Raw genomic sequence first — 25,480 nt, forward strand, 5'->3', positions numbered from 1 at the left:
TTTTCGCCGGAGAGATTTCTGTCTTGGCCGTTGCTTTGTAGAAACTGCCTCTGTAATGACTTGAAGGTCAGAGTAAAAGATGTTTGTCAGTGTCATTGAAAATAAGCACTTCTCTGGTCAAACCAATTGGAGAACAACGTGGCCTCAGATGGGAAATATAAATGTCATCCTTGAAATCTTCTGCAGCTGTTTCCTCGTCCGGAATCAGTTTTCTTAACATGTTCCAAACATGCGACTCAGGATTGAAGAGTCTCGGCACAACATCAACAAAGCAAGACAGATTTTTGACTCTCTACTTTAGGAATTTATATAATAAACACAATCTAGATTTTCTTGCCATAATCTGCTCAGACACTTTTGAAATGTACTCGTAGGTTTTCGAGATATTTTTGACAGTAATCACTCTGACGAGCAAGTGTTTGTCGTTCCTCACTGTACATATTGAAACCATTATTTTCCACACGTACACACCACTCACATGAAAGCCACTCATTACCACACAATCCTCCCCGAGGATTTGCAGCGTTTGTCTGCATCGGGGCTACTTTCATTATTGTTTATATCTCTGGTCATTTCATGGATCTTATTATTTTCCGCCGTGGTGTTTTCGTGCTGTCAATTAGATTTTCCTTTATCCGCGGCTGTTTTGTTTTTCCTTGTCATCATAAATTTCACTCTAGTCTTGTTTGTTCTTAGAGGAGATGTTTTCATTCCTCTCTTGTGGTCAAACCCCCCATTATCGATCTCTTGTTTCACTTTTTATTGTATTATATCATAGGGGGACTTTCTTGGTCACCAGTAGAAATAGATGCAAAGATTCTTCTTTCTGCCTTGTTGTAATGTCGACGCTTACTGTATGGCATTCACAGCCATCTAAATGCCTGCCTTTTCTCTTTGTCACACATTTGCTCTCACATTCCTCAATACCTACCTCGCTTCTCTCCCACCTCGGCCGTTTCTGAACTGTCAATCACTGCTGTCAGATGGGGGCAAGGACAAACACGAACGCACTCGAGCTGAAAATTTCTCAAACTATGAAGCCTTGTGTGTCATTCAGAATAACAGTGCTGCCTCTTCGCTCTCCCTCCCTTTGTGCTCTGTTTGTCTGTACTCCGTGGTGTGTAAGTAACAAATGAATGGGCCCTCTGCTCACTGCCTCATAATTACTGCTAATAGCCGCGGCATCTAACGCGCCATAAAACGCATGTGTGAGCAACAGAGGTCCTGTTTGGGACCAACAATCAGGCGTAAATTCAACCTTGAAGGTGCAATACATTAGAATTGTCCACCTTAAATTCATCACGACAAATAGGGGGCAGTGTTTTACTAGGTTAGCTGCCAATTGTAATCTTTTTATTACATCCATGACTTTAGCTACCATGTGCTTGTTAGCTCAGTTAGCCGTGCAGCCAGCCAGCTAGACTACCAGGGGGAGTGCTGGTGTTCACACCACTAGCATAAGACCTTTGGACCGCTAGGAGAAGGAGGTTTTCGAGCCTGGGGTTAGCTGGTTAGCATGCTAAATTCAGCAGATATCTCTTCAACAAAGTATGTAGAAGTCTTTGACATAATATCAGCACTGTTTGTTCACAGTCTGTTGAGGATTTTGGTAAATCTTTGAACTCGTTGGTACATATTGCACCTTCGTAAAGGTCAATTTTGAAGAATTTGCATTGATTCTGTGAAAAATGTACTAAAAGAATGTAAAGAAATCCCAATTTTTGACATTATGTGATGTAGATTGATTGTGTTGCAGAGAAATCTACTGAAGTCAGCATAGTAACCAGCTAGCCTGAGCTAACAAGCTAATAGCAGCTAGCTGTTAGCTGCAACTGGCAGTCACTCCGCTGATAAATGCTCCCCCTGCTTTGTTTTGAGTATTTTGAGTGATTTTTCCAGGTGGCCCCTTTCGACCCATAGAGCTGGAGTCAAAAGATCGACGTTAAACTGATTGTGAGTAGGCACCTGTGCTTACGTGTGTGTGGGTGTGCAAAATCTGAAGGATATCAGCCGCTGATCCCTTCAAGCTTTTCAGAAAAGCCTTGAAAACCCGAAACCAGGATTCTATTTACATGAGGAAATGGGAAGATCAGCTATCTCTGCTGCTTTTCTGTTTGTGAGCACACACCTTCACAAACACACACACACACACACACACACACACATTCACAGGCACATAAATGCCCACAGAAAAAGCCACCAAATGAAATGACAATCCCCAGGTGAGGGGGCGAAGTACAGACAGCTCAACAGATTCTAGTCAATTATTTGATATAATGAAAAATATTTATACAGCTGATGATACGCTGTACAGTTTAGGGCGAAGAATCCAATAACTATAGGCCAGAGGATTTTCATTCTGTTGTGTGCATGTGTGTGTGTGTGTGTGTGAGAGAGAGTGAGTGAGTGTGTCTGTGAATGTGACTATAATTGGGTTTTGATTGAAACCCCTCTAACCCAAACAAAATGGTAGCAGTTTAAAAAAGGATCAAGTGTGTGGTGTGGAAAACATAGAGAGCGCACATGATTCATGAAACAACCGGCAGAGAGACACAACGTGTAAAAAAAACCCAAACTATTTTGTTAATGGAGATAAATAAAAACTACACTTAAACCCAAAGTCGTGGTCATCCCCTAAAGAAAGAATGAAATGGGAATTGAATGCAAAAATCACAGTCAAAAGTGATTGAGTCATTAGCTGGTGGAGTGTTAATGACAACAAAAGCAAGAATGAAACGAGCTGAGACATTAGCTGTGTCGAGGCTAATGAAAAGCACTATTAATACAACATCTCCATCATTAGCTGGTGTCGGACTGAAGAAAAAACAGTATTAATTCAAGACCAAAATGAAAACCAAACCGACACAGGTGCAGTGATGAAGCTGTGTTGAACAGAAAGGGGGCCTGGAGGCAGAGCTGATGATGATGAAACACTCACCTGACATCTAAAATGTACTAATTAATCCAAACTGACAAGTCGTATAAAACAGCACTCAGTCAAAATTTGGTTGAATACTAACTGACACTAATTATGAATTGATAAACTTTCAATGAGAATTAGCAGTAGAACATGACATGAGTACTGATGCTCAGAATGACGATGCTGAGGTGTGCTTAATAAAATGTTTATCTGTTGGCTGTATATAAAGATGGATGACACATCTCCACCTCCTCCAGGATAAAATCATCTGCCATCTCCCGCTGATGACGTCATTTGGAGGCAGGTTCTGTGATTGAGGGTCGAAACGTTTCAGAGAAATAAGCACTTGAAGACGCATCAAATGACAGAAACCATTTTTTTTTTTGTTTGGCTGATGTCCCATCTGTTAAAGGGATATTCCGGTGTAAGTTTAATCCATGGTCTAACACACCATGAAACTGTGTTGGACTCCCTCTTGAGAGATCAAGTTAGCAGACCGCTAATTTACAGAGTTTTATCAACCTCAGAAACAACCGCACGACAACAATACACTGCAGTAAATGGATCCAAATATAAACCGCCACCAAAAAGCCACAAATAATGCTCAGAACAGCACCAAACTTCAGCAACAGTACAAATAGGGTCTCAGCACATAGTCTGGGGGGTCTAGTTTATAAAAGGTTGTAAATTATGTCTGTTATCTTAATTTGGGGTCTCTCGCCCTCAGAGACTTGGATTATGCTGTACAAACTGAACTGAGCCTTTTCATGTTTGTTTTTTCATGTTTTATAACAAGTCTTAATTTCAGTTGCTTAAGAAGGATTCTGCAACGCAGTTTTGCTATGAAGCTCCAGAAATTGACAGAGGACAACAGGAGTTGACCCGACCTTCCATCAGCATCTGTGTGAGGAGATAATGACTGAATTTCCTTTTATGGATGAACTTTTCCATTCAAACCACAAGTGTCAATTTCATGCCTGTTCTAAATGACAAGTCAGGGGATCGCCCAGAGTCTGTAGGACTCTGATTAATGCTCTGGGAATGTCTATCGCTGCATCATCGCTGTTGTTCTTCCAGTAGTACTTGAGATTTTTAACTCTGGACCGGAGAGGTGGAACTGACCGACATTCTGTCGACTCTACAGGGGGACCTCACAAAAACTAGCTGCAAATAATAGCTGATGGGTATTGGATTTTCCATAGATCATCGTTTGATACAGCACATTCCAAAGATATCCATTCTGTCTGTGTACCTCTGCCTTCTGTCTGCCCCACAGCACCCAGCCAAGTCAGTCAGTAATTTGTTGACTCCTGCTGAGAGAGGTTCATTTGTTTCCATCACCAAACTACCTCGAGTGGGCGATGTGTTAATGACTGCGCTGTGCTCACATGAAAATACCATTGTCCACTGGAGGAAAAAAAACAAGTCATTGCCCAAAAGTACATTCGGAGCACTCCGATCTACATGACCTGTAAATAAACTGGCATGATTTAAATACTTCTCCGGGTTTGATGAGTTGGTTAACAGTTCTTTGTGTGCGTTCGCTCTTCACTGCAACCCCGTGTCTGACGTTTAAAGATATACATATTGCATTAGAGATAGGTGTTCTTGTGTTACCTTTTTCCTCAAAACTAAATCAGCCCAAGTGCTTTGGACAGAGATTGCACTTTTGATGGATAGGTGAGATCAAGTTGAGGTTTTGGATATAGAGGTGGAAGGGGGGGGGCATAGCTAGGAGGGTATATATTGATCTGTATTTAATTATTCAACCCGCAGCATATGAGCACAACTCAAGAATTATAACCAGAAAACACACTCACCCTTCTGAAAGTCCTCCAGGCTCCATTCGATAGGGCTGATGTGACTATACGAAACCAATACTTTCTGGTTTGCTGATGGGCTTGCCTTGAGCGCCTTTGTGTAAGAAAAAGCGAGGCAGAATATTCCGTTCACCAAGGTAGTCTGTAATTTGCCTGTTTTTAAATGACAGGCTCTCAAACAGGTCCTCCTCCTCACGCATGGGCGACCTGAGAATTAAAAGAAAAGGCGAAACAGATACTTGTAATTGGGCGTAATTACTGCCAACCAGTCCTATGAAGCAGGGCCTCGCTGCTGGAAGGTCAAACATATTTAAATGCAAATGGATGCCGTCGCCAACAAGTACAACTGTTCAAGTTTAATTTCGCCTTTCGCCTCGGCTGTCTGTCGAGCAACGACCTGCCTGTGTATGCAGAGATTAGGACCGTCCCTCAGCGAGTGCCACTTTATTCAATGTGCCTGCTCTCTTTCAGCCTCTCCGTCATGCTCCGCTCAAATGGACAGACAAAATTCATGAGCCGTGATATCCCGAGCACAAGTGATTTCAAAAGACGTGTTATCTCTTTTGTACAAAGTACCCCAACATATGTGTTTCCATTGATCAATAGAAGGAAAAACGACTTAAGAGTCTGTAGCCAGGCTCTACTTGTAAAGCTGATCTACTAAATGATAATGTTATGCTAACGGCAATGTTGGTGTCCAGCAGGTATAATGTTTACCATGTTCACCATCTTATATTTGCATTTTGACATGTTAATATTTGCTAAAAAGCATTTAACACGAAATACAACTGAGGACAACTTTATAATGTTACTGAACCACTGGGAATAATCAGGCAGGAAAAACTAGAACCTGAAAAAGGAAATTGAAAACACAGATTTAAAATTTAAAATGATAATTCAAAAATGTGAGAAAAAGTTGGTAAATGGGGAAAAAGACCTTTAAAATGCAAAAGCCTAAATGGAAATGCCCAAACTGAAAGCTAAATTTGCAAGTATGATATTTTTTTTAAATATTTTTTTGGTCTTGACTCTTAAAAGTTGAGAACCACAAGATTAACGGTCGAGAGTGTAGGCTTTATGGGGAGGCTCCTAGCAGAAATGTAATATAATATTCATAACTATGTTTTTCATTATTGTTATCTTTAGTTATTTCACTGAAAATAAGAATCATTGTGTTTTTGTTACCATAGAATGAGCTTTTCATATCTACAGAGGCAGCAGGTCAACCTCCAGAGAGTCTGCCATGTTGTACCACCATGTATGTACAGTAGCCTGGAATGGACAAACCAAACACTGGCTCTAGATAAGCCGTTTTGCATTTTTTGGCTTTATCCACGTTGTTTTATTTTTAATCTTTTATGTTTTTACTTTTTTTCGTGCAACTTATTGCTATCATTCACACTTGGAAGAGGAGGGTAAGGAGAGGGGTATTCAGTTGGTTACAGTTTGCGTTTTGGGGACATTCTCATTCTCCTATAGGTTTGGCAGAGGAGGGGGAGGGGAGGGGTATTCATTTGGTTGCAGTTTGCAGCCTCACTGACAGATTCCACTAAATCCCACACACACTGTGTTCTATATGGCATGTATGGGTCTGACAATCTACCGTATGTATTTTTGACATGGCCATGATGACAACCATGACAATAAACTGTACAGATACATACACAGAAATATGCACAGCAAAACCCAACCTGCCCTGAGAACACAATCTGCACTGCTGCACACACACAAACAAACACACATGCACATTCAAGCATTCTGCACCACACAAGACAATATCTCCTGGGATATTAGAAGGAGGCAGAGATCCGTACAGAGCTGAACCTGCTGTCAGTGGGGAGCATCAGTAATTAAATTGCATATGCATACAGTGGCATAGGCCGCAGACCGGCTGAACTGACAGTGCAACAGCAAAATGCATGACAGCCACCACACGGCGAGGAAATATCATGGAGAGACGAAAACAGGGGGGGCTGACGGAGAGGGGGGAGGAGGGATGGAGGGCAGGAAAAAAGACATATGTGGGGATGAGGAGAGAGAAAAGACGGCGGGTGTCTAACACATCCCTGCACAGAAATTCAAAAAAATTCAAACTAATCTTACGCAGGTAAAGCAAAAAAACTGAGCAAACAGCCACAAAGCGAGGGTATTACAGATGCAGCCGAGCTCATACAATCCCCTACACACACACACACACACACACACACTCACCTGAAAAACATATTCATAATGTAAGAAGAGCAAACACACTGCAACACTTTCAAGAATCCATCTTGGAGTCAGATAAAAAAATAAAAAAATAAATGTCTACAAGCCAGCCACTCTGGACTGTGAATACAAAAAAAAACAGTGCCACCGCATTCATCACGAGCTTCCATTGCACATGGCAGCCGGCGTGTGAAGTGGAGCCCACTGGCAAGGACCACAGCATGACTGAGTGTTATTGGGGTCCACAGACAAAAGAACACAAGTGTGAATTTTTAAGTAGGCCTCTTTTTGTGACTGTGTTTGTTCTTTACCTTTGAGCCAAGTCTTCAGAGACAGGACGACATAAGAGGGGGGAAAAAAGAAAGGAAAAATGTGAAAAACCTAAGCTGAGGCTGAGTCCATTCTGTGTGGCAACAAAATTAAAAAGTGGACGTCAAGAGAACGTATCGATTCTCGACTCAACAGAAATAAACAGCGGAGTTGAGTTGACGCCTATTTTAGAGGGAATGTGAACAAAAAAAACTATCATAAAGTGTTGTAACTGCAGACAGTGGTTTTTTGTCACGGCGGTGTTCACGTGGATGTGCTCGCTCAAACACAACATGGAGAAGACGACATTTAGTCATTTCGCCGGCCCGGCTTTCTTCCGCCTCTCGTGTAGAGGTACTTTGTAATGTATATGAAAGATATTTGTATTTGTACAAACAGTTCTCAGTAATGCAAGTAATCAATAGTGATGGCAAATTGTGCCTTTCAGACCGCTTAACAGAGCTTTAATTGCAAGCTATTAGAATTTTAATGTCGTGGTCGGACCTCGCTGTGTGTGGGGCCTGTCCCTCACGCCCAGGAGAACATGCACTTAACTCTTATTTCTTATAAATAAGTGTATGCACTGTAAGTCTGTGTCATTCCATCTCTCTTAAGCAGCTTGTCTGTTTTTCTCTCCTCATGTCAGTCCTGCTTTATCCTCACATTTTTCCTGCTTTATCCTACTAAGTTTAGTTGTTTTGGGTGCTTTTGGATTCCTCCTTTTCATTGCCTGACTTAGATTTTTTTGGAAACTTCGGCTTTTTATGTTAATAAAATCTCACTTTTTGTTACGTCTCCCTGCCTCAGCGTCTCGCCTTTGGGTCCCCTTGTCCTAACAGTGACAAATGTGAAGATTCCTGCCTGACTTTATTGTCTCTGTTTTGCCTTGAACGCATATAGACAGTTTTCTTTTGAGACGGGCTTATGAAATGACAGCGCAGTGTGTCTCTCTCTTGTTTAAAGTCATTCTCGCTCACCCAGTAGTCTCTCCGTCTCTCCCTGCAGTCAACTTAAACAAATGTCTATCCAGTTAATGTCATTCAAACAGGATGGTAGTGAAAATGTGGTTACAGATAAAATATTCAGTTTGACTTTCATACGATTTGAGCAACATACACACATGTGCTGCTTGTTATAAACCGCCGCCTGTAAATGATGAGCAATGTAATTTCAGCGATGAAAGTGTTTTTGCCAAAAAAGCTTCCACCATCAGCCAGAAACCGTCAAACGAAGGCGAATAGAAAATTAACTTCTGTAATGAAAAGGACCAACCGATGAATTATTTTGGCTCGCCCAAAACTGAAAACCTGGCATCGTGCCTGGGTCAAAAGAATGCATTTATTTTACAGCTCAAGCTTAGTTTTTCTATCTCAATCTTCAACGTTGGTTGTTTTTCTCTCACCCAACCCTACAGGAACACTCGAGGCTACCAAAGTCCAAAGTTTTAATGTATTTTAATAGTTAGAATAGTTTGTTTTTTTCATTTCTATACCCTGTAAATGAATATTTAGGTAACCAAACTACACGTGCCAACAGTATCTCCGCATAGAGGGCAGCGTGCATCTACTTGAGAGCTAAGTCAGCTAACTTAAGCTTCAGCCAATGTGACAGCTCAGCCGAGGAGGACGTCACACATTTTTACATCCCTCCCTGATATGAGCATGAGCCTCTCGTCCAGGATGGGTGCTCACTTCCTCCTGCACGGGGATTGAGTTGAAAGAAAATAATTCCGATGTTTAACTGCTCACAACAAGATCTGTGTATTATCTTGAGTAACCGGCACGTGATACCTGAAGAGAATCTCTGCTGGTCAGTGAGCACCAGAAGCCAAGTGTCATCCAGTTCCATTATCCTAGAGAAGGCAGACATCTCTGCGGCAATATCAACCCAGATGGATTATTAGCGCCACAGGTAAGAGGAAAAATAACTTTTTTAGAATTTGGGGTGAACTATCCTTTTAAAGAAACTGACCTTCCATCACCATTTCTCCTTCCTTCCTTTTTCTGTCTAATAACGGCAGACATTCCCCAAATACCTGAACAAATTCTGTTACCCCTTTTAAACTCTTCTTTTCTTTGCAACCAAACATCCCAGCCTATGACAAAAAAAAGCTGTCGCAGCGGATGAGGAACGACAACAGTAAGTTGCATGTTGATATTTTGTTTGCCGCAGCAAAATAATAATAAAAAAAAAAAAACCTCCCACAGATATCGGGTTAACCTTTGGCAGAGCGCATCACGTTGGATAATTCCAAAATCACATGAAAAAGGGTGATTTGCAAATGCCTGCTGTTTGTGTACGAGGATGGCTAATGTTTCCACAATGACTGTCCACAACACCGTCACCGCTGGGTATAAGAGATACAGAAAAAGAAGCCATCTCTCAGAACGCTCGCAGCTTTTATTGTCTGACTAAGCCGGCATTCACCTTTTGTGCTTATGTTTTGGTGGCATTCGCTGATTGAATTCTTATTCCGCAAAGTTCTCCCTCTCCTCCTTTCACGCCTTCAACAAAGGCTCCTTCACACAGTGAGAGGAAGAAGAGGGGGGGGGATGAGGAGGTGGAGGAGGGATGGGGTGGGTTAGAGAGAGAGAAGTAACGCAGGAAAAAGAAAAGTACATAGAAATCGAAGGGTATTGCATGACATTGCCGGCGTTTTTTTCTTGTTTTCTTTTTTTTTTTAAAGCATATTCAGAAAAAGCATAAATGTAGGGTGGGGGGGAGGAAGTTGATATCGGAAGCTGCTAGAAAGAAAGAAAGAAAGGTACTGCGAGAGCAAGCTGGAGCACTCAAAGCTGCAGAAAATGGCAGGCCCGTTTTAAGATTCAAGGCACACGGTATATATCCTGAGATTATTGACTAGAAATGTCAGGAAGGGGGAGAGAAAGCATTCACGAGCGGGAGGCAGGCGGAAAGAGAAAGAAAGGAGAGGGTAAAAAGGGAAGGAGAGGCGCAAAACAGCGCGCGAGGATCCAAAGAGGGGAAAGGAAGAGGGATAAACAATAAAGAGAGTGAAGGATGTTGGGGGGGGGGGGAATAAAAGAGGTCGAAGGAGAGGCTGCACTCAGAGGTGGGCTGAGGCGAGCAACAAGAGGTGAAGGAGGAAAACATTTGTTTTTCAAGATCAGAGGTAGAGAGTGGTCAAGGGCAGGAGGTGGAGGAGAGGGGGGGGAATTGCACACAGGGGCTTCATATGGAGGAAAATATTAAAGTCACACATGGCGGTCAGGCTGGAGGACGGTTTGGGGAAATCAGTGGAGGCTCAGAGCTGCTCCGTGTTTGTCAGCGTGTCCCTCGCTCGTGTTTGCATTTTGCTTTCAGCGTTTTTAACAGGCGACATGAAGCCCAGGGGGGGAGAGCAGGGAAGCGGGACTCTCCTGCACTACTTGCGTCTGGAATGGAAATCTATTCAGGTAGTCAATGTCTGACCTCCAGCTGACTGAGCAGCCATTTTTACCCCACCGGCACTCCAGGAGTAGGTCGGCGCTCTGCTCTACATTTCGCATTTCACAACGGACAGTCATTCTGAATCCTTTCTGGTTGGTCATAAATTGAAGGTTAGGAGACGTACAGGTAACATTTTACTCTGAAAAGGAGGACGATTTCACTACAGAACGGTCATTGTTATCAAAAAGAAATCACATGCTATTGTCTGTGCTTTTTATTCTTGATTTTCTTGGACCTGGTACTATGGTACTATAAAAAAAAAAGTGTCTGCACATTTTTGCTTGAGATATATAAAGTTATATAAAAAAGTTTTGAAAGGTGTAAAGGTCAGTAACAACTCTACAGAGCATTTTAGTGTCTTTCAGGTCATTGTTTCGATTTTTATGAAGCGAAACTTTACTGTCTCTGGTCCATTCTCACGCTCTCACCAGTGTCCTCTACAGTGGAAGACCGACAGACAGCTGCAAGAACAGCCATAGACAACGACCTGCCAAGCACCAGACAGCAGCTGGACAAAGTTCACATCTAGCTGGTGAACATAGTGGAGCAACCTGACCTTTTACCTTTTTAGCTATTACCTTAATTAGCTAACATTTTCTTGCATGCAAGTACCGACACATAGGTAGGCCTACTAGAAGGAGCAGCATTAAAAATGAGTTACGACAATGACCCTGATACGACCCTTCCTATGAACACCCACTTCAGCCAGTTAAAGACAAATAAAGATGCAAACTTATGAAATAAAGGCTTTTTTCATATCTCATAAATTCTACCTTTTGTCTCGTGATTGATTGTGGCTTTCCTCTCAACTGACCATCGGAATATTTTTTCATCAAGCTTAGTTTTCATCGTATCCTTTTCTTTAGCTTGCAGAAATGGGTATCCATATTCTTCACCATAAAGCTCTGCTAATGTTTGTCTCACCGTCTCAAACGTCAGAGCGGAAACTCCAAAGTGACTGACTGAATTGAAGCCTGGACATGTCACGTTTACATATAGGTTAAAGGTCTTAAACAAAGAATGGTGTTGTTTTCCCAATCTGCTGCCGGATGTGTGAATACCATTTGTTAGACAACCTGCCAGATCATCTTTTAAAAGGCATGTCAGTTGTGTGTTTACAGCTTGTTTCCAAGTGCCAACACAAAGTGTTTTTTTTGTTTTTTTTTAATTGTGAAAGTTCGACAGAAAGTTATGTGCTGCGTTTAATTGGCTTACACTGTACAAGGCAAAGACCTAGTAAGGTGCTGGTGGGTAAGAAAAAAAGGCCTTGTGCTAAAATGTTTGATAACTTTTTAATACAGTTGCTTTAAAAGCTCATGTAAAGCGGAGCTCTATTGGGACTTTAAATGAGCCGGACCGAAACTCAAGGTTCACCTGAATCAAAAAGATGTATGGCTCTTAATGCTGCCTGCTAGAATAGTGAGTCAGGCTCCCCCCCAAAAATATATATATCTTTGTGTTGAGGGTGAAAGTGGCTTAACATTTCATAGGATGTGTTTAAGACCTTCACTTGAAGCTGCAGTGCAGGACGTCTGTAACTGATGTTGTGATTCTTTCAGTACATTTCAATGATGGAAGCTCAATTTGAAAACACATTGTAGGGTGTGATTTTTGAATTGTGAAGGAAGTTGCCTTCATTTCAATTGCAGAGGGTTTTGACAAAAAATGTAATCTCCTATTTGTCTGCGTCTGAACAGAGTGGGTCCTTTTTTTTCCTGAGACTCTCTGTCCAGCTCATTCTTTGACTTTCTAATTAGCAAAAACAGTCAAACTCAACACAGCAAGTTGATCTTATTGCATTTTTTGGCTCCGTGTAGCCACATTATGTAACACAAACTAAATATTTCCTCTCAGGGTTTGACTTCTTTTATTTTTTTATAATGATTTTATTATTTTTTGCTGCCAACCTGCGTGGAAGAGATTTAATTTGTATTACAGTAATTGTGTTGTCTTCCTCCCTGTGAGGCGAATATAGCTAAAGAACAAAAGGTGGAGGCAACTGACAAACACCAAATATAACTAAAACAATACATAATACGACATTGTCACTGTCGCCTACACAGATTCAAAGTATGCAAATTCATCCAAAGTGTGTTTTTTGTGAACGTCACATTACTTGTGCATAAACACGGGAGTTGGTGCTGTTGCGATGGGTTTACAGGCATGTGAGGGATCAGGTTTTTGAGTTTGGGTTAGCCTGAGTCGAGCCAGACCCAACGAAACCAGTGGCGATCCAAACCCCCTAATCAGTACTGTTACAGGTGCAGCTCCTGTAGTGTCCCCTCCATCACCAGGCCATCCTTCTCTAGTGCAGATCTTCGTTTGAGGCATATTTTTACGAATGGTTAACAGCCGGAACAGTTGAGTACAAGGTCGTCAGCATCACTGTGCTATTAAAATTAAATTTGGAATTCAGTCAGGGACACTTGCGCCAAGAATTTGACAATTTTTAAAAGCGTGTTTTGAGAGTTCAGTTGTTTGGAGAGAGCTCTCAAAGAACCTTAGCAGCAACAAAGGGAAAAAAATATATATCACCTTTAGCAAACAACTGTGTGAGGAATCAGTCACGCTAAAGTCAAAAATATAAGGAAAAGTTTGACACATAAGGACAAGGTTTGGGGCGGTGGAGGAAGCTGCGGCAGAAAAAAACAGCATATCAGCAGAGTGAGGTTCTGTTAGAGCGGCATTCAAACCTGAACTGAATCTCCTGCATTAAGATTAGTTTCGGTGAACTGAAAACGCTAAAATTTTAAAGTAGGCCATCATGACTGCACTGACCTTTGAGCAACCAGAGAGTGCAGAATGGAAGAAGCTATCATGGCTTATTTGCTGTGTTTAATAGGTGATCGTTTGCATGTTAACAGCCCGTTAGAGGAGTCAGAACAACAAGTTCTTCAGCTTTTTGAATGTTTAACTGAATCCCTCCAGAGCCTCCTTCACTGCCCGTCTCCCCTGCACTAGACAACAGGAGCATAACACTGGATGGAGAGGGTTGACACGTAAACAAGGGGAAAACATTTTTGTGATTTTTATTAACAAGGGAGTTGGCGTGGCCTCGCCACTCAAAGGCCCACAGGCTGGACTGCAGTGATTTATTATATAGTTGTTTTTTTTTTAAAAGGAGACAACTGTGCAAATGTGTTTTTCGAATAATCTACGAAAAAAACCTGTTATAGACTGAGATAATGAGCTTGCTAACTTCTTTCCCTTATCAGTAACTCTTCATTGAATGAAATGATGCACAACCATGATGATAACATGCCTAGAAGTAATGTCTGAATTCCGCTGTGGCACTCTGTGGTGCTGTGGGCAGTAATGGCGAGAAGTGTTAGGAGAAGGCTTTTAATGGCCGTGCTGCTCCCCAGTATGAATATGACTGGACGTTAATGGTCACCTGCTAGCCTGGCAGCTAATGAATGGAAGCCTATATGAAGCAGTCACTGACAATCAGCTAATGCAAAGATGACTTCCTACACATTGCTACTTCTTATTTCCTTTTTTCTTTTTTATTTTTTTTAAAACTTGGATCCAAGTGTTAAAGCTGCATTCCAGCTCATCCCAAGAACAACTAATGCTGGCGGCTCACTGTGCCAGAGTTTAGTATGGAGTGCATGCTGTGGGGCGGGCGGGGGGGAGGGGGGGAATGAAATCCCAAGTGAAACGGTGCTTGGATGCAAGAAATTGCATATATGAACACGAGTGGAACAACTGCGCATGAAAGACATGATGAAGATTGAAGGCAGTGTGTGCCAACACAAGTTGAGCTCCTGAATTTACTGCCTCTGTAGCTGTGACAGAGGACTTTTATTAGAGCGTGCCTCCTGACACATTACCGAGCCACTAGGGGGCTCTGGGGAAGAGATTGCATCGTAACTATTCCAACTTTGCCACAGTGAAATATTGGTTATTCCCCAACACAACTCTGCCCTTAATGCATCTTCGTGTGCTTGGTGTGCAAGCGAGCATGGGTAAGAACATGTGCACACTGCGTGTGTGTGTGCTCAGTCTCTAGGCCTGCAGTCCATAACAAGAATGTTTTACCTTGCCCTTGATTTGAACCCCCTACATCATGCCTTATTGTCTTCCACTACTCCCTTCACACACACACACACACACACACACACACACACACACACACACACACACACACACACACACACACACTAATCAGGGCTAGGCAGCCATTGTAAGAGGCAAAGGTCTGCAGGGCTGTTTGATAGCAGATTAGGCTGGTATGTCAGACAAGGGACCAGGCCACACAGCAGGCAAGTCACATGCTGAGTCTACACACACTGACAAACACACACCGGTACAGTCGCAGTCAAAAGGAGGGAAAATGCACGCGTATAAACGGGCACGCTCTGAAAGAAACTCAAGGCAAGCCTTTAGAAGAAAGACCACCAAGGTCAGCCCTGTTGTTGTGAGATGGTAAAAATTCAGATGGTTGAACATGGAGGTGGCAATTAAAGGAAAACAAACAAGAGCGTCGGACAAAGAGAGGGCTGTTGTTTTGAAGAATCGAGCAGTGGAGACTGACTTGCTAGTTTCAGTCCAGATACATTAAACTGCAGCACAGCTTGTGAGGGGGTTGGAATTTGGGGAAACATGTTATCAGTAAGTTTGGTAGCGGCTGGCATCAGTCATGACCAATCTTATCATCACCGCCTTTACTTCCCTGCAAAAGCTGTGCACTCTGCATTTCCTGATGAGAGCAGGCTCCGGCACAGCTGCCACAATAGCTTCTCCCAAGGGGGATTCAGTGTCCTTGTGCAGGAGGTGCCGAATCGACACAAGTAAATACAGGCCGCCTTAAATTAAATTAACTTGGGGGGGAAGATAAGGAAAGTTGCGCTTACCCTGGTTCAGGGGTCCAAGGACAACCACGGCATTGTGGGAAACGTTTCATTGAAAGGCAACACAGAACCAGCGTTATCGACGCTTGACTTTGACATTGGGATAGCGTGAAGTCATTCATAATGCTCACAGAAGACGAAGACAATGGTTACAATGAAATCTGCAATGTGGCCCTGAGCGTCACAACACAACATCTCAGACAATACAACAATATTACACAACAACAATTATTAATCATAAACATGACAACAATTCAGAAAACACAACACTCAACTAAACACGGGAGCATTTTGGTGAACAAACTGAAATGTTTTCAGTTGTTGTTCTTGTGTTTTCCAAAATGTTGTCGTACTTTCTAATTTGTTTTTGTGTTTTGACTCTCAGGGCCACCATAAAAACCTCTATAAATATAGTGAAATAACAAAAACTTGTTGTTTTATTCACAGTATTTTCTGTACATCAAATTGTCTGAAATGAAATCCATGAAGAGGTTTTGTATGCTTGAGCATGTTTCCTGATAAATCCATTATAACGGTATAAAACCACAGGTTTGTTCTATAAACCATTGGCCATGTGCTGTGCACCTTGGGCACGGTCTAAGCAGGTGGGAAGCGCGAAGCACACAAATGTTTGACATCAAAATTGCCCTGCGGTGCCTGATAATAACCGACACACCCCCACTGCGCCTGTCCTAGCCATCACATTCAGGGCGAGTCAATAAAAAACAGCCGCGTGGAGGTGAGAACACAGCTTGTTTGTGCATCCAGTGAAAACACCACTTCACTAAATACCTGGCCGTGTGCCACCACTAAATGAGAGCCCCTAGGATCATCCATCTTTTGACAATAAAAGCCCAATTTGTAATTTAAATTCATGAATGCTAATTCCTCTGACACTCTCAGAAAGACTTGCTGACTCAGACCTTTTGACCCTTTGGAGCCATTAAAACTCATTTGAATCCATGATTGTGGTTTGTTGTAGAATGTCGCTGATCATGATAATTATTCAGAGTGTTTTCATGTGAAACATAATGTCCTGAATAATCCATGGGGATTGGAACTGATGAGGTTTTGTTCATACAAATCTGAATCTTCATCGATTCTCTTATTGATTCCTGATTAATGTTCCATGTGGAAAAAAGTAGGCCTGCATAGGTTTTTAGCATCAGTGCCTTTTTAAAGGGTAACTCCAACAATTTTACACACTGAAGTGCGTTCACAGGTTTTGGGGAGTGCTGCTGCCTGTGTGTAAATATGTAGTTTAAGCCTTTTGTGGCTCCAGAGGAAGCTGCATGTAATCTGCTAAACTGCCGCTAGTGATGTCACTCAGCAACTGTTGCGTTGTGGGTAATGTAGGCACCCGGATTGTAAAGGAAGAAGAATATGTGGATTAGAAAAAGTAATTTCTTGTTCTGCTTTACCGATTCTGATTCATTTGTTTTGACACTGTCCATAATGAGTCCAACAGTGTGCTGCTGTGATGCTAGACCAGTGGACTGATCACCAAAACCTGGTTCCTACATTACCCACAATACAGCCACCACTGAGGATAGTCACACAATGGAAGCTAACTGGTTATCAAACCTGTAGGTTCACCTCAAAATATGGCAAATGTCCTACACAATTAAACTGTCCCTTGTCTTTACAGTTACCAATCAATCAGGAAAAAAAATAACACATTATTTAATTTGCCTACGTTTGCATGATTTGCAGCCCCAGAGCATGGTAACGTGAATCTGGTCCATTTGGATCCAGTCCTCAACTTGAACCAGCTCTCCATGCTCATCCCTGGTGATGCTTTTTTGCCCGACCACAAAAAGAAGTTGCTGTAAATTCTGTTCAAATTGGTTCCATTTATGTAGAAACACTTTCAGTTCAAAACGTATTCTTCTTTTTGCGTCTTACCTATAAATGTGGCCCTACTCAGTGTTTATATTTGCTGCTGTGCAATTTTTGTGTTTCTAGCAGTGGGTGATTTTTTTTCCCCATTTACTGAGAGGAGAAATGAAGCTGTCAAGCTCCAGAGAGATATAAAAAAAAATGCACGCTGAATGCCTCAGCATCATGTAAAAGTGGTTGCGAATGAAAGCCCATTGGACCCTTCCTGTATGTGACATTACAGACATGAGCTCATGCTTTCAAGTTGTCACCGTGGGTCTAAACTAAGAACATGTAACATGAATAACCGTACCACTGCAAACTTTATCCTATTTTATTGAATCATACTGCAGACTAGATTGATAAAATCACCAACCAGACAAAGAATATGTTCCATTAGTTGTATTTGAGACCATATTTTAAGTCCTTTTAAAGTCTGTCATTTGTTTAAGTGTTACTCCTTTCACTCAAGAGACCTTCACACGATCCCTCAGCTTTAATCAACGAGGCGAACGAAAATAGCAAAAACAAATAGGTTGGCATCACACCATCAATGTGTCGATCACCCACCATCTGGAACCAGCCTCAACACTTTTTAACTCAGCCAGTTATTCAGTCCACAGTTGAAATCAAACAACGTTTATTGACAGAGGTAACAGAAAAACATAGTTAATGTGTGCTAATGTGCTGAGAAAACAAAATGATGAATGTGCTTTGGTTAAAACCGCGGAGGAGGATAATCACAGCTAAGGCCGCTGACCTCCGAGCGTTAATTATTTTAACCTTTTATTTGTCTCGGTGAGGTTTGCTTACACACACTCTGACACGTGGGTGCCACCAGCTGGAGGCGGCATTTGCACGCATCCACCGAGCAGTTAGCTGGTAGACTGAAGCGTGTGGCAGTTTAGTTCTGTGCTTATTGGCACTTTGGCGCAAGATGTCTTGTGTTCAACTTCAGATTTTGATTTCTGTCAAGAAAATCAGATTGTGTGACTGAGGATAGTCTGTAACTGTTGATGGGAAATTTGATTGTTCTTCATTAAAGGGGCATTATGTAGTTTTGGGGAGGAAATTTTCAGAGATATTTATTTTTTCCATAAGTGAATAAACAAGCTGTTCTCAAAGGAAAATGAGGAAATGTGGCAGGGTCCGCCACATGTTTACAAAGAGAAACTGTATGAAATTTTGGGTTTGTTTATTCTGTGGGTGAAAAAAATTGGTTTATTTAGTATGTTAATGCATAAAAAATCAGCCAGTGAAGATCTTTCTCTTCTGATTTCTGATTGTCCTGTTAATTGTGGTTTGTGCTCAGAAAAAAACATCCCAGTTTATCCCAGAATAAATTTCACAAAAGTTGCATCAGGCCCATTAAATGAGGCCAAGGTTGTACAAGTATAAACTGTGTGTCTGGTGAGTAGAACATACGTCTCAGGAAAGAACAATTCCTCCTCACAATTGATTCAATTGCCCCACATTTAAAAAAAAAAAAAAAAGAAAAAAAAAAGAAAGCTAACTGCTGCATTTTGAAAGCTGTGATCATATTGCAAAGCCAGCTCGGTGCACAAGAGAAAAAGCAGTCGTATCACATTCATGTCCAAGACAATGACCTCTGTCTGACCTCTTTGATGTAACTCCCTTTTCTCTTTCATTCTCACACACACACACACACACACACACACACACACACACGGTCTGGTGGTGTTGCTGATGTTGGCACATTTGTGCTCTGGGACAAGAGTTGCTTCATTGGCACTGATTACCGCTTTATCCTTCCCCTGCAAACACCAGCCAACATCACCCTGCATACCAATGGACTCCACCAACCACAGAGAGATAAAGGGGAAGAGGGGGAAGAGGGAAAGGGGATGAAGAACGAAGGAAAGATGAAAGGAAATGGAGAAGAAAGGAAACTGGGAAGTAAGCAGGCCTACTGTAGTCACTACTGCAAGTCATTTTACAAGACCGTTTGTCAGACTGGCCCCTATGATCTGTCACATTACAAATCAAATTCACATTTCTGTTGATCTTATAGGTTCCTTCATGCTTACATTTCTAAGCAGTCGATTCAGAGCAGAATAAATTATATAAAAATAAACCTAAATATCAAATCTTGACAGTATAAACCCTTCACTAGATAGTTGTTGATGGTCAAAGAGCTCATATTCAATTGATTTCATCTGGTTGAATCCCTTATGTTTTTTCAAGAGCTCATATTATGCTCTTTTTCTTCTTCATGTTTAGGTTTACATGTTTGATTTTTCAAAGAAACTACCTTTTTTTCTCATACTGGTAAAAGCTACAGGACGTCCATTCACACCCTGTTTAAGCCAAGTCCTCCTGAAAGGCCCAGTCTGCTCTGATAGGCCGGCCACACAGGCCTGAGCAGTAAACTATGGCGCCATAATGAGAACGAGATCTAGGGTGGTGGCTTTGTTCAGTGAATACTACTAACATTATTATTGTCCAACACAAAGCCCGATTAGCTTCTACTTCCAAAGCCTCGAAAGTGAATTATGTTACTTTGTTTCACCCATAATTGTCTCTCCAGTGACCAGCGTTTTGCAGAATTTTCTAAACAATAATAATGGCTTAACATGGTAAAAAGAAAAAAGAAATCCTTTACATTGTGGGTAATTGCTGCTTGCTGTTTCAAGCTGATTCAAGCTGTGATTGAATCTTTTTGTGGTGGGTTGCAGACATAACAGGTTAGCAACACAGGCACGGATTTAGCTCTGCTGCCAGCTCAGAGGTGAAACAACCATCCATTCCATCTTTGTACATTTCGAACTGAAGCGTGAGGCAGAATAAGGACACAACCTTCGCATTCTTCAGCAAGCGTCATAGCTGACCAAACTAACTAGCTAGCTGCAGCTCCAGTTGGTTGGAGTATGAATTCCACAGACAGCAAATAGTCACAAATTCCACCTTTTAAATCAGTTAATAAACGATGTTTGGTGAGCTAAATCCAACCCGACTGAGGCCACCGCACAGTTCATTGAGCTCCCACCTCCTGTCAACTCAGCATATTGTATGTTCCCACTATAATTTTGTATGTGGGATCACACTGGGTAATAATTCTGCTCCGTCAGTGCAGCGCAGAGAGACAGAATTCAGCCTGTCGGCCCTTTGCTGCAGACGCACACACAGGTCTGTGAAAGGTGAAAGTCTTTTCAGAGCGGCGCGACTGAAGCAGCAATAAGCTGAAAATGAAGGAGAGTTGAATCCGCCGAAGTTAACATTCACTGCCACATCGATGGGCTTTCAGATGTGTCAGATGAGGAGCCTCCTGAATGAGTCACAGTCCACAGTCTGAGGAGAGCTGATAAGACCTGACGGAAGACCTGCCTTTCAACGGGAGACAGATTGAGTTGGAGCAAAACACATGGCACACACACACACAAAACCTGTCCTCACACGCACCAGATAGAAATATAGAGCGCTTGTGTTATAATAATATTGTAAAAAAAAACGTGGAAACTGTTCGTCACAACAAGTGGTAAACAGATTTTAAGTAAACATTGCTAATACTTTATTTACTGGATCAGGAAAATTGAAACAAAATCCGAGCAGACGACTCGATTTTTAAAATCGAACTTCAAATTGTGTTGACTCTGTTCCGACGGAGCATTGTTGTGCAAAGACAAACACGGCACAACGGATGAAGTCGTTATGTATCACAATGGGAGGGGACCGGCTGTACTTGGAGACGCACGGAGGGAGACTTTTTGGAACTGGTGTCAGACAGAAAACACATTTGCCAATTCAATCCCTCACATTGGCAAAAGGCGAGTTTCGTGACCAAACTATTCCAATTGCTTTCCCTGTCGAATAGCAAGATGTCTTGGGACAGCTTGATGCCATATGTGACTGCCTGGATATGAACCAGGGTCTTTAAGCCAGTAAAAAAAAAAAGCACTCTTTACTGAGCACGTCTATTAAAGCTATACTGTTCCAAAACAGCAACTCCAGACAGGCAGTGCTCAGTTTGTTTATGCACCTTCCAAACCCTTGCCTTTTATAACTAGCAGTGACATCCACCATCTCTAAATGTCTCTCTCCTCTTGCTCGGGAAAACAGATGACGCCCTGACATGATGGCAAACATCTTCCATTTGTGGCACAATTAATATGCTAGGGCAGCCTAATTGATTTCCAGTAGGATTTTTGCCATTTATCCGGTTGTTTATGCTGTAATTGGGCCCGTGTTCAATATCTAATGAAAATCCAAATGAAGGGTGCCGTCAGGGCGAGCTGGAGGAATTAGATTGAAATAGACTTTAGCATATTGCCATGACAGCCAGAGTGCAGTTAAAAAACAAAACAAGTCTATCTGAGAGACACTGTACTGTATCACAAGGAGCAGGGCGGTGAAGTGAGCTGACAAATCGACTATTTGCTAAACCCCGGCCCCCTTAGTCACTGCTGTCAAGCCTTCCATTCTCACACCGCACATACTCAGTTTCCAGTGATCATGCCGGCAGAGTTACCAAATGATAATCAAAGTAGCTTTTGCAACAATGGTTATTTGATTTCACAGAGAAATAAACAAAAGAAAGTTTCTAATTTTTTGTCAACAGCTATGTTTTTTTTGCCCGGCTAAAATGGCGGCTGTTGCTGATTAGCCATAGCTCGCTAGTGTAAGCTGACGACGTGGATGTATTAGAGAAGGGTTGATGCCGCTCTGCCTCGCTGCCAATTTGTTCCAGTGGCCACTCACAGTGCTTCAACAGAAACGTTTCCTGCGGCCAGAAAGCAGATCAGCAAACAAGGTCTTTCTCTTTGCATAGGTTTTTTTTAATAAAATCATTTTTCTTTTATTTAGAAAACTTTCACAGAATCAAGCTACCTTTTTAATCAACTTAGCCATCGCAGAAGTACCAAAAACTGCAGTTGCTTGAATGGTCACTTGAGGCTGGCTCTAAAAGCAAGTCAATCCTCACAAGACCACAAATTAAAAATGTTTACTGTCTGGTTAAAAAAAAAAGAAGCAATTATTTCTCTGCTCATGGCAACTTATTACAACTTATTAGAAGGGACAGACACCGGGGGATTAATGAGTGACCCTGTTAGCATTAAACGGCAGACAACTGCTAAGAATAAACAGCAAGTTGAGAGTAGGGCTTTGAAGCCAATTTGACATAGTGGCCAAACCATGTAACTACAGATCAGGTGACGTATACTGGCACAAAAAGTGTTTGCATTGTCAAAGCTGCACTTTTAAATTGTTTTATTCACATTCAAGTTAGCAAAGGGCTAAACTGGAGGTTAGCCGTTAGCCACCTGGCCAGCAAAAGTCTCTATGTGCCAAACAAATGTGGAAGCTGTGCAGAAGATCCGACTTTTACACCCAGGAGGTTTTAGCTTCGCGTGCCAACTTTCATGGAAATGAACGGGGCTCCGCCTCTGATTCTGTATCCATATTTCCCTTACTTGTTCCATGAGTTGTCTTCAATCGTGGGCCCAACGCCCGCGCATTGATGAAGTATCAACCCTGCACAGAAACCCTCATGCAAGACGCCAAACATACAGTACACGCTCTTCAGCAAGGCACTCAACCAGATGTGAATATTGTGTTTCTGCAAAAAATGCAACACTGTGGTTAAATGAATGCTCTTTAAAAACATAATTTTCACTCGGTGGACTTTTACACCACGATCGCTTATTAACCAAGCAGACGCCGAGCTTCGCTGCTCCCCCTTCCCCACTAAGATAAAGACTGTGCTCACCTCAATAAAATAACACCCTAAAGGAAAGTCTTCACTGTGATTATGGATGTGATGATGACGATGATGTTGATGGCAACCATCTGCAGCACCTAAGCACCTACAATCACAGTCACATGCTGGAGGGGGATAATTGCTTTTATATATTGTTTTCCGACGTTAAGTGGCATTCGATGTTCTTCATGCGTTTCACATGCCCCAAGACAACAACTGTTGTATATGTTGTTTTGCTGCATGTCCACAAAATAACCGATAATGTAACAACGGTCGTTTTTTTAAAACTGCAAACCCTGCACTGGCGCATGTAATTCCGATATATATATTCATCGGGGAATAATAAATTGCAACAACATTTATTCCTGCTGAGCACACACATGGCACCGGTGTGACTAATTGTCAATGCGGAAACTGTCTTTATGTAGCATGACACACGGACAGATTGGGTAATTGTTGATGCAGCTGAAACCTCTTTTCCCTCTGCCTGTTCCGCTTGGCTCCTCACCTTTTATATATCACAGAGCTGTTTCCTCGTGCTGGGCAGCAGCTCTCCTGCAAGCGGAGAAACATGCTACTCAAGCGCACTAATTTAATTTAAGGTGCCACATATTCATTCCAGCAAAATGATATTCAGAGGCCTCCTGGGAGACGCTTTGGCAGTCGATCTTACCCCAGACTTTTCACTCTGTCACGAAATTGTCAGAGCGAGAACACAGAGTGCACCGCTTCTAAAAGAGAAGGAAACACAGTGCGGGGGGGAGGATTCGATTGGTTTACTGCACCACCTGAACACGAGCCACACCTTTTGGACTGAGCCTTCCAAATATCAGCCACCCCCGCAGTTCATTGACTCAGATTTGTTCTGTACACCACTGATAATAATGCCCTTGTTTTGTTTTTTTTAACTGGCTCTGCTCTGTAGCCAACCCTGCTCTCTGACCTCTCTGGAAATGCACAAGCAAAAAGATTATTTTCCCCGCAGGGATCAATAGAATACCACGAAAAAAAAGAGCTTACATTGTATTTTCTGCTTCCTCAATTTTTTCTTTTATACTTACAAGAAACCAAGAGAAAAAGTGAGTCTTTTAATGATTTGGAGAGAGGAAAATGCTGAAATACCGCCAGCATACGAAGGGGTGTACAGTGATACGGGTCTTTAAAACGTTGTTGTGACATGTCGTTCTCTTCTGAGTGCTGACCTCAGCTCTCACACGAAAACGGGTACATGCACACAGCAGGCGATATCACTCTTTTTTTCTACACCTCACTCTGTGTAACATGTCATGTGCCTCAAGGGTTTGTAGCCTCATGTACAGCTCTCTCTACAGACACATGATAATGATGTAGGCATATAACAAAGCTTTTGCTGAGTTATAGTCCATGAAAGTGTTGTCAGCAGCAGAGTGTGTGGGAATGAATGAATGAATGAATGCTTTTTAATTGTCACTTCTGGTCATTCCTCACTGAATCACTCAGTCGCTTAACCTAACAGCAAACCAAACATTCCGGCATGTTAACTCATCGTCATGGCAGCACAACCCATCAACATCATCCAAACACAAACATAGACCTCCCCCAAATAATACCGCTCAAAGATATCCCGCGATGACAGTACAGCAAATGAACAAACAGACAAACAGCTGTCCATAAATGCAAAAACATCAGCTAAGTATTACTGAAAACATACCGTCTAGTTGTCTCTAATCATATTTGTTATGACACTGGTCATATCTGTATATATGTGGTGTTGCTACCTCCCTGTCTTCACCGTAGTGAGTGTGTGTATGTGTGTACTGTTGGTGTGTTGGAGTGGAAACAGGTTGGGCCTCCTGATGACGACATGATTGCTCCCTCCATTGAGAGAGATGACAGCAGCTTAGATTTGTGACACGTGACGTACCTTTTGACAGACTGGTAGAGCTTGTTAGGCGTATTCTGTGTATTGTAAATGGTAACCTGTAAATGGAAGGTGCAGCAGTTGGTCGGAGAGAGAAGCCCTTATTTGTTTGCCTTTTCATCGCTTTCTCCCGTTTATTTGTTAGGCGGTTAGGTAAGTTGTTTGTCAATTATTTACATCTTTGTGTTTTTTCATTTGTTAGGGAAGGTTACGGCTGATTAGCACTTTTATTTTTGTTGTTTTTGGCACTGCTCTCCTCTGAAGCCAGTAAACTGCTACTTCTGAACCTTGATTCTTATTGTCCTGCTTTCTTTTCTTGGGATTGGGAAGAAAGGGGGAGTCACTTCATGTCATGTCCTGGTTCTCGTAAACCAGGGACTCAACATTATACCAAGTGCACTGTTGTTTTTTTCTGAGCCCCAATGGATC

At 42.1% G+C, this 25,480-nt stretch overlaps 1 long non-coding RNA gene across 1 annotated transcript in view; it reads right to left on the reverse strand.

The window, feature by feature from the left end:
• The window catches only part of LOC115574339 (uncharacterized), a 118,349-nt gene that overhangs the window by 91,383 nt on the left and 1,486 nt on the right, over window positions 1-25,480 (reverse strand). Inside the window, exon 2 of the long non-coding RNA XR_003982469.1 lies at window positions 4,741-4,947. This is a non-coding gene — a long non-coding RNA (uncharacterized LOC115574339). The remainder of the gene's footprint in view (window positions 1-4,740; window positions 4,948-25,480) is intronic.

The sequence above is a fragment of the Sparus aurata genome, chromosome 22 (genome assembly GCF_900880675.1).
Source record: "Sparus aurata chromosome 22, fSpaAur1.1, whole genome shotgun sequence".
Lineage (NCBI taxonomy): Eukaryota > Metazoa > Chordata > Actinopteri > Spariformes > Sparidae > Sparus > Sparus aurata.